We start from the raw sequence: 17,895 nt of genomic DNA, 5'->3' as shown, positions 1-17,895 counted from the left end.
ACTAGCTAAAGAGATAACCTTGTGCTTTACATGTTGTCTTGGCCCACATTGTAGGTGTCCGCAGCAGTAGTGTGCATGGCACTGCCTCATTCTGATTTCACACAGTCAACTGAAAACTTTCCCCCAACATGAGTTTAACTCTCACAATGTTTTCCCGATCCGCTCCTGTGCATTATGGTACAGTACAATATAGTGACACTATTAGCAGAGTGACCACGTTTAGGACACTAACCTATTAGCAAAGTATTAGCAGAGCTGGAGCTCTTAACAGCGCTCTGAGCCCTGAGAGTACTGGTGGTGCGTGCTGGATTGGTGAAGTGCGCAGAAAAGGTGCCTACAGTGGTTAGTCCACACGTGAAACAGTTTAACCAGTTCTTAGGCTTATTAGCCAGGTAGAAATACAGGTGGCTGTAGGCACAGGTATAAAGCAGGTACAATATAACAGGGCATTAGATGCCACCTGTAACGACTGGGTATGCAGGTTGTTGTAGTGCACCAGGTGGAATTAGAGCATTCAGCCTAGTGTTATGTGACGCTGTGCTTCATTAGACAAGTGGTGATGGTACAGGACTTTGGGACATCTGTGGCGGCTTGTATCACTGTAACGCTGGGGAGAGTCTAAGGGTACATCCTCTTAACATGGACGTCAAGGAGAAACATGCGTGGAGAAGCCATGCATTTGCAGCTCCTGACAGAAGTCAGGCCTCCCGACAGAGCCGCAATGGGTCCAGACTCGTTCCTCATCCAACAGACCCAACTTGGATTTTTGGTTGGCACCTCAGGGCAGTTGTACTGAAGTTACCTCTTAAAACTGGATTAACACAGGACCCCAAATTAGATGCCACCCCCGCTTTATTTTCTGGGAAATTCATTGCTATTGATGTGTTGCTTCCTTGAGGCAAATACGTTCTATACCAGTAATAAATATTCTGTATTAGTATTGCAGTAATACATTCAGAACCCTGTTCTCCAGACAGGGATATGTTTCCATTTGCACTGTGGATTGCTGACTATTCATCAGAATGGAGAAATGTTTACCCCCTTTCTCAGGCTGAAAGCTGTGGCAGACATTTTTATCACTGGAATCCTCAAACAGACTGACTGCTTATGTCATATGGTTGAGCAGCCTGGCGTAGCCAGTGCCTTCCACAGATAGATTCCTCACAATCCATTTCCATTTCTATTATTTTTTTTTCAATTTTCCTATTCCCATCACACTAATAAGATGGATCCACTGACCTGAAAAATCTTTTTTGCTCATCTACAGCCACAGTGTGACTTTATAATTTCCAGACCCAGGTTGTACGTCTCACAGAAATTTAAAAAATAGTAGAAAAAAAACATGCATAAGCAATGTAATACCTTATGGCTTCCGTATGACTTGGAAAGTGTTGGTTTATCAGAATGCAACAAAATACATAAATAAGTCTTCTTTAAGTAGCCTTTGTCTGTATGTGGGATGGTGTAGGACAGGGGTTGACAACCACCAGTGTGCATGCCAGACGTGGCGTGCAGAACATGTTTCAATGGCACGCCAAAGTATAGGGGTCTCCACCTCCTGGAACGATCCACTCGCCCGTGGCATACCTTAGAGCCGGAATAAGAAGGAAATGGAGGCACACATCCTGGGCCCCCCTCCCTGTGACTGGCCATGTAGTCTGTGAAAAGGAGCCAAATTGGCTCCCATACCTTGTGGGTGGATACACATGTAGGTGAATATACCGTACTGAGCAGGAGACTGTGGATGCCAAAAGATGGTGAAATCCAGGACAACTCGCTCTACCTAGGAAGCAAACCTCTGTCTTACAGACATGCAAAAGGTGCTGCCATGACTGATCTGTATTTCAGCTACAGAAGGAGTTCTAATAGGGATTTGCTGCCAATATTGCTAACCCCAAGTTGTCTGGGGAGGCACTGTCTAGTATCACAGCCAAATTTACCTGAGGGTTCATGTGGGCATTATACAAAGTAGGGATGTGCAGGCTCGGATAGGTTCGAGTTTGCACGTGGAGTTCGGATTTTTCCCTCCAAAAAAACGGAACTCAGAAAGAGGCAAAACGTCATCTTGCATGGACGAACATCATCATTCCTGGACAAAAGTCCAAGAATGATGATGTTCGTCCGTTGAAGATGACGTTTTGCCTCTTTCTGAGTTCCGTTTTTTTGGAGGGAAAAATCCGAACTCCGCGTGCAAACTCGAACCTATCCGAGCCTGCACATCCCTAATACAAAGGTGCAGCAGTATAGAGTGCTGGAAATTTGGTGTGTTTTGAATTGATCAGGGATGTGTGGAATAGATAGATCGGGGAGGCAGTGCCTCACCTGCAATACACTTTTTACTTCAGAGTTTTGACTATTGGTGCGTACACACTAGACGATATGCTCCCTGAGCGATATCTTCTAGTGTGTCCCCAGTAGGGTGTGCTCAATGTCATTCATGACATTTAGCACACCCGCTGAACGATATCATTAACGACATACCTCCCAACATGACTCTCTCCAGGAGGGACACAATGCTCTGGCCCTGGACTTCCCTGGTAAGAGTTGGGGCTGCAGCGCAGTTCAAAAGCCAAATAGGGGAGTCACACCGACTGTCATTTCACACGCTGCCAAACATCACTGGCTGGGACTCACTGGCAGTTGGTGTGACTCCCCTATTTGAATTTTGGACTGTGCTGCAGCCTCACCTCTGGAGCCGCCACCAATCATAAATTACCAGGGAAGTCCAGAACCAGAGCATTGTGTCCCTCCTGGAGAGGGTCATGTTGGGAGGTATGATTAACAATATCGTTCAGCGCAGGGCTCTCTCCCCCATTCCATAACATGCAGCAACCTGACGACATCGTCAGGTTGGCCTGCATGTTAACCCGATTAAGGATACTGCCTTTGAACCTCTATATACCCCTGCCTATACCTTCTAATATCCTCCCTATAAACCTTTAAGGATGATGCTAATTTGCATACGCAGTCATCCAGTAAATAAAGACTCCAGACTTAGAACATGTGGTTCCAAAGCACAAAATATTATTCAAGTAAAAGTACAGCAGTTACACGCTATGATCCTCATATAATCTTAGCGCAAAGAGATTATACAGACCCAAGTATAATTATACATACGCAGCGCTCTCTGGTCCAGATGTTAGGCATCAGCAAGAATCCCCTCGTCAATCAGCATTCAGCACAAAGACTAGGAACCCAGGGTCAGAGCATATATTTATACCCCCCAGAAATAAACAACACAATAGAGAAGTTTGTTGCTAATACCATTGGTCCCAACGGAGAGGGCATATGTTACAAGGCATTTAACAGGTTGATTCAAATAGACACAACCCAGCCTCTAACAACTGGGGGTCTTTGGTTTCCTGCCCCGTACAACATCCTAACAGTTGTTCATATAATGCACATTTTGTTGCTTGAAGTCTCTGCGGTCCATAAGTTGAGAATGCATGATGCGATCTCTACACCGATGGTACCGGAATACTGTTGAAAGAGTACGCATCAGTACAATACCAATCACGGCTTACTTATCATGTATAAAACCTTAGTTACCAAATAATCTTTATTTCACAGCATTTATGCTAAATGAACAAACTTAAATCTTATACTTTAAAGCTTATTAAACCTTTTATGTGAATATGTAATGTGTAAGTATGTGGGGTGTGATGTAAAGACGCTAGTTAACTTGGGGCAGATGCGTGCGCATGAAGCTAATAAACAGCGTTTTCATACAGGATCTTATGCATTCGCTAATATGCGATTAGTTACCAGAGCAATTGTGCGTATTAATGTGTGTATGAGAAATGGTGCACTTAAATCTCACTTAAACTAAGTGAACACCTAGCAGTGTGGAATGCTGAGACCCAAACCTCAGATAACACTCTTGGCTTTGAAGGTATTTTAATGCAGGAAGCCTGCTAATGTAAGGTGCTACAAACGATCCTCTTGCTGTATTCAAGCAGGGCCACCTGGAGTGGGAGCAGACGTTATGTCCAGGAAGCTTGTATACACAAGCTAGTTGTCACGTGGCCATTTACTGTTTAGCTAATGCAATCCAATTTTGACATACTGTAAAGCCATTTATGAAATATATCCTTTAGGGGAATTATAATAATATTATGAAATGGGCTTTTGGTGAATCGCCGTAACTTATCGCGATGGTCACAGATGCAATCGCATGATGCTAATAGTAATATCGCCACATGTACTAAAGTGTGAGTTTATCTAAAATGGCGCTTAGGCGGCCATTCACAAAATGGCATCTTGCGATCTAATTTCCAAGATGGCGTCTTGCGGCCAGTCACAAGATGGTGTCGCTCCGATTCAATTTTAAACTGATCTTGTCTCAGCCAATAATCCAGCTTCGACAGGATGAACGATGATGACGATCGACCCGCGGGAACGCACGTCGTCGTTATCGTTCATCGTTTTTGTGTTAAAAATGGACGATAAAGTGGATGACTGAATGATAACGATATCGTTATCGTTCAGTCGTCCACTTTAATCGCTCAGTGTGTACGCACCATATAGAAATGATTAGAATAATACAAAGAAGATATTTATAATATTTTCTTTAAATGTTTCTTATAATTTTTATAGTCAAAACTTTGTAGTATACCTAAGTATGACAGGAAAGGCTCTGCCTCACCTGCCTCACCTCACTGATCCCCACTGATATGTCTTGTGCCCCTACTACTATCTCCCCAAGGTGTCATGTATTCCTACTACTGATACTTCAATTCATTGTTATGAGCCACCACCCTGACTGTGACGGCCCACATGGCCCCATCTCGTCCTGGCCATTGCTAGGCAACCGGGACGCTGCCTGACGTCATCATGCTGGCCGCACTGCATTCTGGTCCTTGCTGTTGCCTGGTAACCGGTACACTTTCTCCCTGCTGTTCCTCTTACAGTCTAGCCTCTGCAGTGTGTTACATAAATTAGGGGCTTGCTGATTGGGTGCCCGCTTAGGTAAAAGACAGTGAGGACTCACTGCCAGTTTATAATGTCCTTGTCCTGCTTTGAAGCTGACCTACTGTGCTCCTGCTTTGTCTGCTTATTCTCTGTATCTCCTGGTTCCAGTATCTGCAGTGCCTGATACTGTACTAATCCAGCTTGCCTCTGTATACCTGTATATTTGGCCCTATGTTCCCTACCATATGCACACACACATACACACTAGGGTTCCTTTTTGCCAGGAGTCCTACTTGTATATTTTAACCTACTTGTATATTTTAGGAGTGTCGGAGGAAACCAGAGTACCCGAAGGAAACCTACAGAAATAAGGGGAGGATATACAAACTTCACACAGTTAGGGCCACTCTGGTCATTAGCTATATGCGATATTACCATATACCATTACAAAAGGGGATGTAGTTATTATACCGGCCTCGCAGCTGCCGGTCTCATTACCGACAGGAAAATCCCGACAAGGTACTTAAGATAGGCATTGAAATACTGACTCCTATCGTAATCCCGATGCCGAAACGCCGAAGGATGCCAGCCCGAATGAGGTAAGTCCGAGGCACCTTTAGCGTCAGCCGCGAGGGGGGGGGAGGGTTAGGTTTAGGGAGCATAGCGGGGTTAGGTTTTGGGGGGGAGGTTAAGGTTAGGCACCCCTAGGGGGTAGGGTTAGGGTTAGGCACCAATGGGGGAGACTTATGGTGCGTACACACTACACGATATGCTCCCTGAGCGATATCGTGTAGTGTGTCCCCGGCAGGGTGTGCTCAATGTTGTTCATGACATTGAGCACAGCCGCTGAACGATATCATTAACGATATCGTTCAGCGCCGGGCTCTCTCCCCCATTCCCCAACATGCAGCAACCTCACAAGGTCATCAGATTGTGCTGCATGTTCAGGCGATGGACAATGTCGGAAACGACCAGCGGGAGTGCGCATCGCTGGTCGTTTCCGACATAAAAGTGCACGATTTGTGCACGATTACTGAGCGATTGCACGATTACGATGTCGTAATCGTGCAGTCGCTCAGTAATATCTCCCAGTGTGTACCCACCATTAGGTTTAGGCACTAATGGGGAGGGTTAGGGTGCGGAGTGGGGAGGGTTAGGCTTAGGCTACAAAAAGGGACGGTAAGTATAGTTACCCAACTTCTGTCACGATACCAACCATCGGGATGTCGCTGTTGTTATACTGACAGGAGGCATCCCGACAGCTGGCATTACATACAGATTCCCATAAAAGATTATATGTAGGTGTTAGGTAGGCCTCAATGCTAACACTATTAAATATTTAATAGTGATTCAGCTACAACAGAGTCACACTGAGAAAGACAATTCCCCCCATAGACTGTGCATGTGCTGCTGCTTCTATAAGAGGAATCTGTTTTCTCTCAGGCAGGCCTGAAGCACAGGAAAAGGTACACTGTAGAGCAGAGATGGTGGGTGGGAGAGGTTACATTTTTTTTTATTTACTTATTTGTGGCAACAAATCTTTTTCCTTTTACGACCATCTCAATCGCCCTCAATAATTACTCTTTCAAAGATTCTATTGATGAATTTCCCAAAACAAATGTACTAAGAGGGATCCGGTCACATGGTCGACAGCGATCATGTCGATATTCATATTGTCAAGATTAGAATGGTTCACACACTCCTGCTCGCAAAACCAGGAAGGTGCAGAGGACTGAGGATGGCTGGCTGCAGACACCATCCCTCCTACCCAGAGCTGCCATCAGAAATCGTGGGGCCCGGTACAAATGAAAAAGGCAGGGCCCCCCCACCCCCTTTGTTCTTCCCCCCAAAGGTCTGGTGGACGCAAAGGGGTGGGGTTGAGCTCTGGTATCTGGAGTATATATATATATATATATATATATATATATTTTTTTTTATTTTTTTTTTTTTTTTTTTCCCTTTATATATAAAAAAAGAATAAACAGATTTTTTGTTTCTTAAATTGAGAAAAGCCTAATGATTTACAACAGAACTGTACTAACCTGCCATCCGGAGGTTCAATTACTGAATGTGGTATGGAACACTGGACCTCATTCACACCCGCTCTCAAGATGCGCTCGCTCGCTGCAAAAAAAAGGGCCGGATATTTAAATTATGTGATCGCACTGCGTCGCGTAAGGACGCCCTCTATGTCTTAGCGAGCTACGGCACTGAGCGCTCGCAAGTGTGTTAAGATGCCCCCTTTCCCCTCGCAACACAAGTCATCTCCTGGGATTGTTGGATGAATCAGTAACATCGAGAGGCATCGGAGCTGATCACAGCCCTTGAGGTAGCCTTACCCCGCCGCAAGCACTGCGATCAGTGCTGGCTGAAATACATGCAGGTGACGTGTACAATGACGCTACTTTGCTAATTATGCACGCCCTTTAAACGGCGTTTTGTTGGCCTGACACGCCTGCGTTCGCAACAACACTCCCCCGTTACAAGCACCTTCCCCTGTTACCCACCCACAAACGGCGCTATCTGTCACTCAAAGTAGCGGTCAGTCTGTGTGCTATGAGTGCACAATTTCCCATCGCTGAGACTGGCTTGCGCACGCGCACTGCGAATTGGATGCATGCGCATTGAGCAACAATCGCCCCGGCAGCGAGTGATCGCTCCTTAGCGGCCGGATCTGAATCAGGCCCAGCACGGACATGGCAAGGGGGCAGAGGTGCAAATAGAGAGAGGCACACTTAAGTAAAGGACACAGATGGGATAGGAGCAGAGTCAAAAATGGGAAGCGGGCAGAGGCAGAGATGGAGAGGGGGAAAAGGCACAGCTATGAGGGAACTGGGGCACAGATATGGGCACATATAGGGAGAGTACAGAGATAGAAATTTGGGGAGGGGGGAGACAGAAGTAGGATTCATGAATATTACAGGGGACAGCAGGGCAGATTGTATAGGGGGGGAGGGGGACAGAGCAGGATACAGAAATAGTACAGGAGATAGATTGTATAGGAGGGGGAGGGGAGGGCAGAGGCAGGATTTAGGCATAGTACAGGGGACAATGGGGCAGATTGTATAGGAGGGAGGGATGGGGCAGAGGCACCGCAGTTGCTCTCTCACATCTCCTTCCTCAGTGCAGTGCACACAATATCTGGCCAATGAGAGCAGGGGGAGGAGAGCTGAGGGTGGAGCAACTATGGAGGCAGAGGTGTTGAAGTAACTAATTTGATAGGGTCCTGAGAGGGGAACCTGTCTGTGAGGGGGCCCAGTGCTCCTACCTTTATTATATAAGCTGGTCCTCCTGCAGCTGCTCCTGATTCACACAGTAACAGAAGCAGGACACTGGTGATGTATGATGATGTAGAAGCAGGACACTGGTGATGTATGATGATGTAGAAGCAGGACACTGGTGATGTATGATGATGTAGAAGCAGGACACTGGTGATGTATGATGATGTAGAAGCAGGACACTGGTGATGTATGATGATGTATGATGATCATGCAGCGCTGCCCGGACAGTTCATTAATGAATGAGTCATCATACAATGCTGAGCTATGTGTGATGACTCATTCATAGAACTCTCCGGCCAGCACTTAGCAGCCTCAGCTATCCTGTATGAGGGCAATAAATTAGCAATTAACTCTGCTCTGCGGGCCCCTCAGCTGTCCGGGCCCGGTACAGGAGTACTGGCTGTCCCCCCCTGATGGCGGCCCTGCTCCTACCCCTGAGGCATCCACAGCACTGTCATAAGGAAGACCTTGCAAGAGATGGCAGACAAGAACTAGAGCCTGCATCGTTAGTGACAGAGTGACAGTGTGGTAAGTCATAGTGTATATTTACTTTATTTAAAGGCTGGCATATCTTTCAGTTAACATTATCAATCTTCACATATCACGAATGTACGGGATGGGGGCTTGAGTTGAGGAGCTGGGGTCCCCAGAGACATCGGTGTACCCAGGCCCTGAGATTTCTGTTGCAGGCCCTGTGTGTGTGTAAGGTACGTGTGTGTGTATATATATGTGCGTATATCTTTAGGTATATATATTTATGTGCATGTGTGGAACCCCCCATACAATTCCTTAATTTGCCCCTGTATCTCATTTTTTTTTTCTGTGGGGGGGGGGGGTGACACCATGAGATACAGCACCAACCCTAATGACGTCTCTGGTTAGGGTTATGTTGTGCGGGGGGAGGGGGATGTTATAGTTAGGCACTAGGGGGAGGTTTAGGGTCTAAGTTAGGGATCGCTCCTCAGATGTCTCTGCTGGAGGTGCTGCACACAGGACTGCCAGGACCTGGAAGAAGATGCTGGAGCAGCTGCCAGGACCAGGTAAGTTGTTAGGTCAACATTCTATCATGTGAACATGTCATCCATGTCGACCAGATGCACGTCAGCATAACATATCACACCAGTATAAGAAATATCCTTCCCAATCTATTTTCTGCCCTCATTGGCAAATGTGAATGGGTCTTCTTATGAAAGAGGCTGATTATTTATTTTTCATTCTTTTTCATCAGTCCCTGTCATTAGCTTCAGCACATGTGATAGCCCACAGGCTTGATAAATATGCCACCAGTTTTAATGTCTTGGCATCTTAGTCACTAGGCCTAATAAAATTGGCTATTCATATGAATTTAATGTGCTAGGACTCCTGAGACTGAGATTCCAGAGCTGAATGACAAGGAGAGATTGCTGTAGGGAGCAATGACTACCGCAGTGTTCGCCTTGGACAGACAGACACATGTGAAAGAGTCTGACCATTCCTAAATTTAATTACTGCATAGTTACTGTATATCCTTTATTTGTACGTTACATGAATACATTACCTTTATGTAATCAGTTCAAACCTATTTTCCTTGTGCTGGATTAAATGAATGATATTACATTTGCCATCAATTAAAATAATACTAGATTTTGAAAATGTGAAAAAAGTGAAAAGAAGTCATTAAGATACCATGTGCATAAGTAATTATCAGCAATGATGTGTAGGGCCGGCCTTGCACTCCTGCTGCAGTGCCCTCATACAGCTCTGTAGGGAGCCAGAGTTTCGGCAGCACTGGACAATTTTTACAGATATACATGAATGCAATAAACTTAATAACAATAATAAAATAAAAATTATACATAAAATACATGAATATAATTTGGCATATTAACACATACATTAAACGTAAATAACTAGCAATAACAACCAGTGGCATGTAGTTTGCAGACTGTCCCTTGCTCCCTGTATGAGAACTCACAGACAGGGAGAATGCAGAGAGAGGAGCCAGCAGCCAGTACAGTGTTATGAGTGTAATGGGCAGTGTCAGCTTTATCCTGTGTGTGTGTTCCTTATACCTGTTCTAACGTCAGATGACCTCTACTACCCTTACCCAGTTTCTTCTACTGCTACTACCACAACCCCCAACTCTTTCCCCAGCTGCTATGTGACACTTCTGCTACCCCCACCCAGTCCCTACTACTACTACCATTCCCAGCTGCCACGTGTCACTACTACTAATTATTACCCCCGCCCAGTCCATCACCCCCACCACCATCCCCAGCTCCATGTGTCACTACTACTACACCGCCCAGTGCCTACTGCTACCATCACCCCCACCACCATCCCCAGCTCCATGTGTCACTACTACCCCACCCAGTCCCTACTGCTACCATCAACCCCACCACCATCCCCAGCTGCTATGTATCACTACTACTACCATTCCCAGCTGCCACGTGTCACTACTACTAATTGCTACCCCCACCCAGTCCATCACCCCCACCACCATCCCCAGCTCCATGTGTCACTACTACTACCCCACCCAGTCCCTACTGCTACCATCACCACCACCACCATCCCCAGCTCCATGTGTCACTACTACTACCCACCCAGTCCCTACTGCTACCATCAACCCCACCACCATCCCCAGCTGCCATGTGTCACTACTACTACCCACCCAGTCCCTACTGCTACCATCAACCCCACTACCATCCCCAGCTGCCATGTGTCACTACTACAACTCCCACCCAGTCCCTACTACTACTACCATCACCCCACCACCATCCCTAGCTACCATGTGTCACTACTACAACTCCCACCCAGTCCCTACTACTACTACTATCACCCCACCACCATCCCTAGCTGCCATGTGTCACTACTACAACTCCTGCCCAGTCCCTACTACTACCATCACCCCACCACCATTCCCAGCTGCCATGTGTCACTACTACAATTCCTGCCCAGTCCCTACTACTACTACCATCACCCCACCACCATTCCCAGCTGCCATGTGTCACTACTACTACCCCCACCCAGTCCCTACTACTACTACCATCACCCCACCACCATCCCCAGCTGCCAAATGTCACTACTGTTACCCCCACCCAGTCCCTACTACTACTTCTTTCACCCCCACCATCTCCCCAAGCTGCCATGTGATACTACTACCCCCACCCAGTCGCTACTACTACTACCATCACCACCCCACCTACCCCAGCTGCCATGTGTCACTATTACTAACCCCACCCAATCCCTACTACTTATACTGTCACCCCCACAACCTCCCCCATTTGCCATGTGTTACTACTACAACCCCCACACAGTCCCTACTACTACTGCCATCACCCCCACCACCATCCCCAGCTGCCAAATGTCACTACTGTTATCCCCACCCAGTCCCTACTACTACTTTCACCACACCACCTCCCCAAGCTGCCATGTGATACTACTCCCCCCACCCAGTCCCTACTACCACTACCATCACCACCCCACCTACCCCAGCTGCTATGTGTCACTATTATTAACCCCACCCAATCCCTACTACTTCTACTGTCACCCCCACAACCTCCCCCATTTGCCATGTGGTACTACTACGACCCCCACACAGTCCCTACTACTACTGCTATCACCCCCACCACCATCCCCAGCTGCCAAATGTCACTACTGTTATCCCCACCCAGTCCCTACTACTACTTTCACCCCACCACCTCCCCAAGCTGCCATGTGATACTACTACCCCCACCCAGTCGCTACTACTACTACCATCACCACCCCACCTACCCCAGCTGCCATGTGTCACTATTACTAACCCCACCCAATCCCTACTACTTATACTGTCACCCCCACACCCTCCCCCATTTGCCATGTGGTACTACTACATCACCCACACAGTCCCTACTACTACCATCACCACCCCACCTATCGGAGCTGCCATGTGTCACTACTACTAACCCCACCCAATCCCTACTACTTCTACTGTCACCCCCACAACCTCCCCCATTTGCCATGTGGTACTACTACAACCCCCACACAGTCCCTTCAACTACTGCCATCACCCCCACCACCATCCCCAGCTGCCACATGTTACTACTGTTATCCCCACCCAGTCCCTACTACTACTTTCACCCCACCACCTCCCCAAGCTGCCATGTGATACTACTCCCCCCACCCAGTCCCTACTACCACTACCATCACCACCCCACCTACCCCAGCTGCCATGTGTCACTAGTATTAACCCCACCCAATCCCTACTACCTGTACTGTCACCCCCACAACCTCCCTCATTTGCCATGTGGTACTACTATGACCCCCACACAGTCCCTACTACTACCATCACCCCCACAACCCCCAGATGCCATGTGTCACTACTACTAACCCCGCTCAGTCCCTACTACTACCACACTACCATCTATTATTCTATTATTGCCCCCACCAATTTCCCTAGCTGCCATGTGTCACTACTACTACTACCCCTAAGCTGTCATCTGTCTTTGCTACTACTTGTCATCTGTGTCCCTATTACAACCCCTAGCATCATCTGTGCTCCTGCTACTACCACCATCCCCAGCTGTCATGTATGTCCCTACTACTACACTACATCTGTCATCTTTGTCTCTGGTACTACTACTACCCCCAGCATCATCAGTACCAATACTATTTTGAAGCTGTCATCCTGTTTGTTCTTACCAATGTTAGCAGCTGCCATGGCGGTTCATGATCTCAGAGTGGGTCCTTGGCCACTACTAGGCAACCGGAACACCACATCACTTCCATCGCTTAGCCCCTGGTCCAGGCTGTTACTTGTTGCGAGACAACCACAGTGGTTCATGATCCTGGCTGTTACTAAACAGCCTGGAAGCTTCCTGCTATATGGCGGTCACTGCTGAGATGCTGTCTGTACTCTATGATGATTATTGGGATGCTATGTGGCAGGCCCTAGGATGCAGTCTGTGGTATGGTGGTCACAGATGTTGTCTATGCTATATGGCGTTCACTGAGATGCAGTTTGTACTGTATGATGGTTATTGTGATGTTAATGGCAGTCACTGGGATGTGTGCAGTATGGCGATCACAGATGTTGTCTGTGCTATATGGCGATCACTAAGATACTGTATGTACTATATCGCTTTGTGAATATCAGTATGTAGTATGTGATGATTGTATGAGGGGGCCAGTGGATTCCTTTTCCTTTTGTGTCAATTTTCCTTTAACTCTTTAGCTATAATATCATATTAGGCTAGGAGCCCCTATCTAAAGAAGACTGCATTAGGTATTTGCAGCAGGGCAGCATGGTCAGGTTTACCTTATAGGATTATCACTACTTTCAATGGCCCAGGGGTTCCTTTCTTTTCTATGTTCATGGTGGGCGTATAGACATAACCCTCTTTACAGACTTGGCCACACTCCCTCAGCCCCCTTCCGCACCCCACAAACACACCCGATTACAGTGTCCCCCTGTATTTGTTTTCTGGATCTGCCACTGGTAATGGGTATATGGGTGTAAAAATGTCCTGCAGTGGATGTAATGTCTTGCAGTATATATGGGTGTAATGTCCTGCAATCTATTGAATGTAATGTTCTGCAAGCTATATGATTGGGTGTAATCTATTTGAGTGTAATGTTCTGCAAGCTATATGGGTGTAATGGTCTGCAATCTATAGACATTGTGCTGCCAAATTAGTTTCTTTATACAGTATATAGGGACATGTAGCTGGTCAGGGATGTGTAGCGGCCTACTCATTCTGCCAGACTATGGAGACCTACCTGTTATAGAACTACAAGTCTGAGCATGCTCAGTCAGTCATCTATAGGTGAATTACTGACGTACTGCGACAATTATATAGCAATAAATGTTTTGTTTTGTAGTATTGTATGAGTAAGGGACATAATTATATTTAATGGAAGTGATAAATAGATATTGGAGATATCTGCTGCAATCCGTCTATGATATATCTGCGGGACCCTTAATATTTGTTGGTACCCCCGAAAACATCTGCTAAATGTGAAATTATGAAAGTGGTAAATTTATATTTTACAAGGGGGCGCCAGAAGCCGCAGCACCAACCCTGCGCCTTCCTCCTGTTTGCAGTTGGACATTGACAGAAATGTATGTAAATCTAGAAACAAGAAAATAAGGCATTAATTTGATTTTGTGTAAAAAAATTAAATAACAATAACATTTAAATTGTATAAGTACTTGGCAACAAAGTGTGTCACCAAAATAACTGACACAACGTGCATCAACAACGAACCATGGCTTAATGTACAGTGTTCTATCTCCTGAGGAAGCCGCCGATTACTGTTGAGGCGGAGAAAGGCGTAAAGACTGGAGGCTCCTGATATAGGATCCTGGTCTGGACACTACCAGCTATACCGCCTTTGGCAGCACACAAACGGGGGGTCGCAAGTCCGGTGCGGCGGCGGTGAGAGACATATGTATGTTAACTGCTTATTATAAATATGTATGCACTTTATTGATAAGTATATATGTTTTTTCTTTGTGGTATTTTAGATTTATACTTTTTTATGATTAAATACCAATAATATGACATTGCCCTGAATTACTTTTTTCTTGTCTATGTTTAAAAGTATACCATACAAATGTGTTGATTGAAGTGTGCCCCAAATAAGAATGTTGTCTCTAGTCTCTTTTGCAACCAGAGACTAGATAACAAAAGAATGCAGGTGTGCACATATATTGGGAAAGATGGAATGGCCCTGTATTTTAGCTGAAATCAGGGCAGGCAGAAATCAAATGATGGACAATGACCAGAAGATAAGTCTGAGCACCAGTAGTAAAGTCAGAATCACAATGCAAAAGGTCAGGGCAGGCGGCAATCCAGAGGATGGTCATTCCGATTCAGAAACGTCAGAACAAGAAGAAGGCGTACATTTATACGAACTAGAGAGCCATGCCCATCTGAGCTGAATATCTGCAATTTGAGCACATGATTGTGCTGCATTCCATCTTCAGTCCATAGCAACAGTGAAGTTGGCGCCTTGAAATCAGATGCCGCCAGTTTTTCAGCTTTAGGGCCAATTGCTTGGCAACAACAGCAGGGCCCTCTCCTATGTGGGCTGCCTCTCTGTAATATTATTGGGAGATGACTGGTTCTTCAGAGTTTGAATGGTTCCTCTCTTTTACACCTGTACTGGTGATAGTTCCTTCTGACCCAGTCTGCTGAATCCATGTTCCTGTGAGTTCTTCTTCATTGTGACCCAGATTGGCTTTGGACATTTCCTCTTTCACGTTCCCTTGTTATACTTACTGCAATATGCCTTTGCCTGCTTTAGATCTAGGATTATTAACTAACCTTACCTTGCTGACTGCCTGCCTGTTGTCTTAGATGGTTGACTGTCCTGGTCTTTCCTGCTGCCCGTCTTACCTTGACTTGATTCCTGGACTTTGTGATATATCTTTCTGCCCCGACTGTATCCTGTATCAAATGCATCTTTAGCTTTAAGTCATGTTTTTTTTGTCTGTCTACTGCTTTCAGTGCTTCTTCCCTCAAACTTCCTTCCGCAATACCCTGATGGCCTCATTCACCGGTGGGCCCTATGACCATGTTTTCGTAGTTAAGCGATTATTTTTGTACTTCGCATGTGTTGGAGTTGCACTGTGCATGCATCTCGATGGATTACCAATAGCGGTCGCAGTGAGGATATGGAGGCAGAGTGATTGGCAGTCAGTGAGTCTTTGTTGGAGGTAACGGGTGGTGGTGAGTCAAATATAGGCATCTCAGCTTGAGACTGCGTCTATGAATGCAGTTACAATGTGTCTGGCGGCTCACTTCTGACAGTCATTCTCAGCAACCATAGGGTTTGCTCAGAGGATCAATGGTGCAACCAATGTGTTACCGATTGTTTGTCTTTGTACATAAACAGTGGGTCAGAGTCACTGTCAATGGAAGTCTCTGTATGAATCCCAGCAGCTGCAGCATTAGCATATATTTGCAGAACCGCTGCGTACAAGATCACAGCTGCAACATTATTAGAAGCCATCTCTAAATCATGCCCTGAGTTAATAAGGCCCTACTATCCTGATTTAGAATGCCTGGTGGCATCCAAGTACCAGTGAGTGTACTGGTTTCTATGGGAAAAGCGACTTTCTGTTGGTGAATACCTCATAAGTGGTTCTAGAGAGCTTATTACCTCTGCATGGGTTGTCAAAGTTGAATAATTGGCTGAGACAAGTTCAGTTTAAAATTTAATCGCGGCGACGACATCTTGCGAATGGCCGCAAGACTCCATTTTGGAAATGAGATCGCAAGACACCATTTTTTGTGGTCAGCCAATTCAAGTTATAACTCAGGAGCTAAGAACAGATGGCAATGTTTTTGTTAACCTACCAAGGGCAACTGGAAAAACAAGCTTTTTGAGTAAAAGTAAATAAGAAGAGACAATGGGTATTTTTACATACAAATTGGGAATCCCTGGATGCAGATAAAGTATAGTTGTGGCAATTGTAATATAATATCTACACAATTGGATTTGTCTGAATCCTAGACAGAATGGCCCCAAATTCCACAGCTTGAGGTGATAATACATTTGCACTTCACACAAGAGTCTGTGAGAACAAAAGAGGTTTTGTTTTCCTTTGAACACACAACAGGTGGGGGCCTGCTGACAGAGGGCATGTAGAACTACAACCCTCAGCCATCCACACTGCTGGATGTTCACTTCGTGTATGAGAAATTATGCACTTAAATCTCACCCATTAATAACTAGCGTCCTTATATCAAACCCTGAATACTCACACACTACATATTCGCACACAAGGTTCCATTAACATCAAATTGTATGATTCAAGTTGGTTAAGTTAGTTTAAATGCTAAGAAATAGAGGTTTTTGATATCTAAGGTATTATACATGATAAGCAAGGTGTGTTTGGTTTCGTTCTGATGCGTACGCTTTTTACAGAATCCCGGTGTTATCGGTGGAGAGATCGCATCATGCAAACTCAAGTTACGGATCGCAGAACTTACAAGCAACAAAATGTTTAGTTGATGGAATGTTACAGGAGGCGTTACCAGAAAGACTTAGAGGCAGGGAAAGTCTATTTGAAACAACCTGTTAAATGTGTCGTTACATATGCTTCTCCTCTGGGAACCAATGAGATCAGCAGGAAGTTCCCCCTTTGTCCTGTTTCAGTCTGGGGAGGAATAAATACATGTGTCCGAACACTGGTTTGCCAGTTCATGCTGAATTTTGGGTGAACTGAGGATATCTAGTCAGAAGTCTATCTCTGGGTCCAGAGGTGCAGCGTATGTATAACCGTACTTGGGTCTGTATTATTTCCTTTTACGCCTAACTTGTGTATGTATAGATTGCATGTAACTGACTGTACTTTTACTTGAATAATACTTGTGCGTTGGAACCACAGATTCCACTCCTGTCTTTATTTGCGGTCATACTGCGTACGCAATTAGCGTTGTGTTTAGAGATTTATAGGCAGGTTTTGTCTTAGAGGTTCTAGGCAGGTGAATCTTAGAGGTTTATAGGCAAGAATGTATTAAAAGGTTTATTTACAAATTCAACAGTGGGGGCTCATCGGTTTATCACACTATCTGATACACGATAACACTCGGTCAGTCCTCTCTCAGCAAAAGGGTGGAGGCGCCTTTTGGGAGACGCATTAGTCTTTCATTACCACAGTGTTGCTGAGAGCATACTGCCGGTTATTGTGTAGAGGAAGCGCTGATTAGAATCCAGGGACAAGAGAGAAAAAAAA

Source organism: Taudactylus pleione, unplaced genomic scaffold (genome assembly GCF_031769625.1).
Source record: "Taudactylus pleione unplaced genomic scaffold, aTauple2 ptg000032l, whole genome shotgun sequence".
In the NCBI taxonomy this organism is placed as follows: domain Eukaryota; kingdom Metazoa; phylum Chordata; class Amphibia; order Anura; family Myobatrachidae; genus Taudactylus; species Taudactylus pleione.
The sequence above is the reverse complement of the archived record's forward strand: the minus strand, read 5'-3'. Positions refer to the sequence as shown.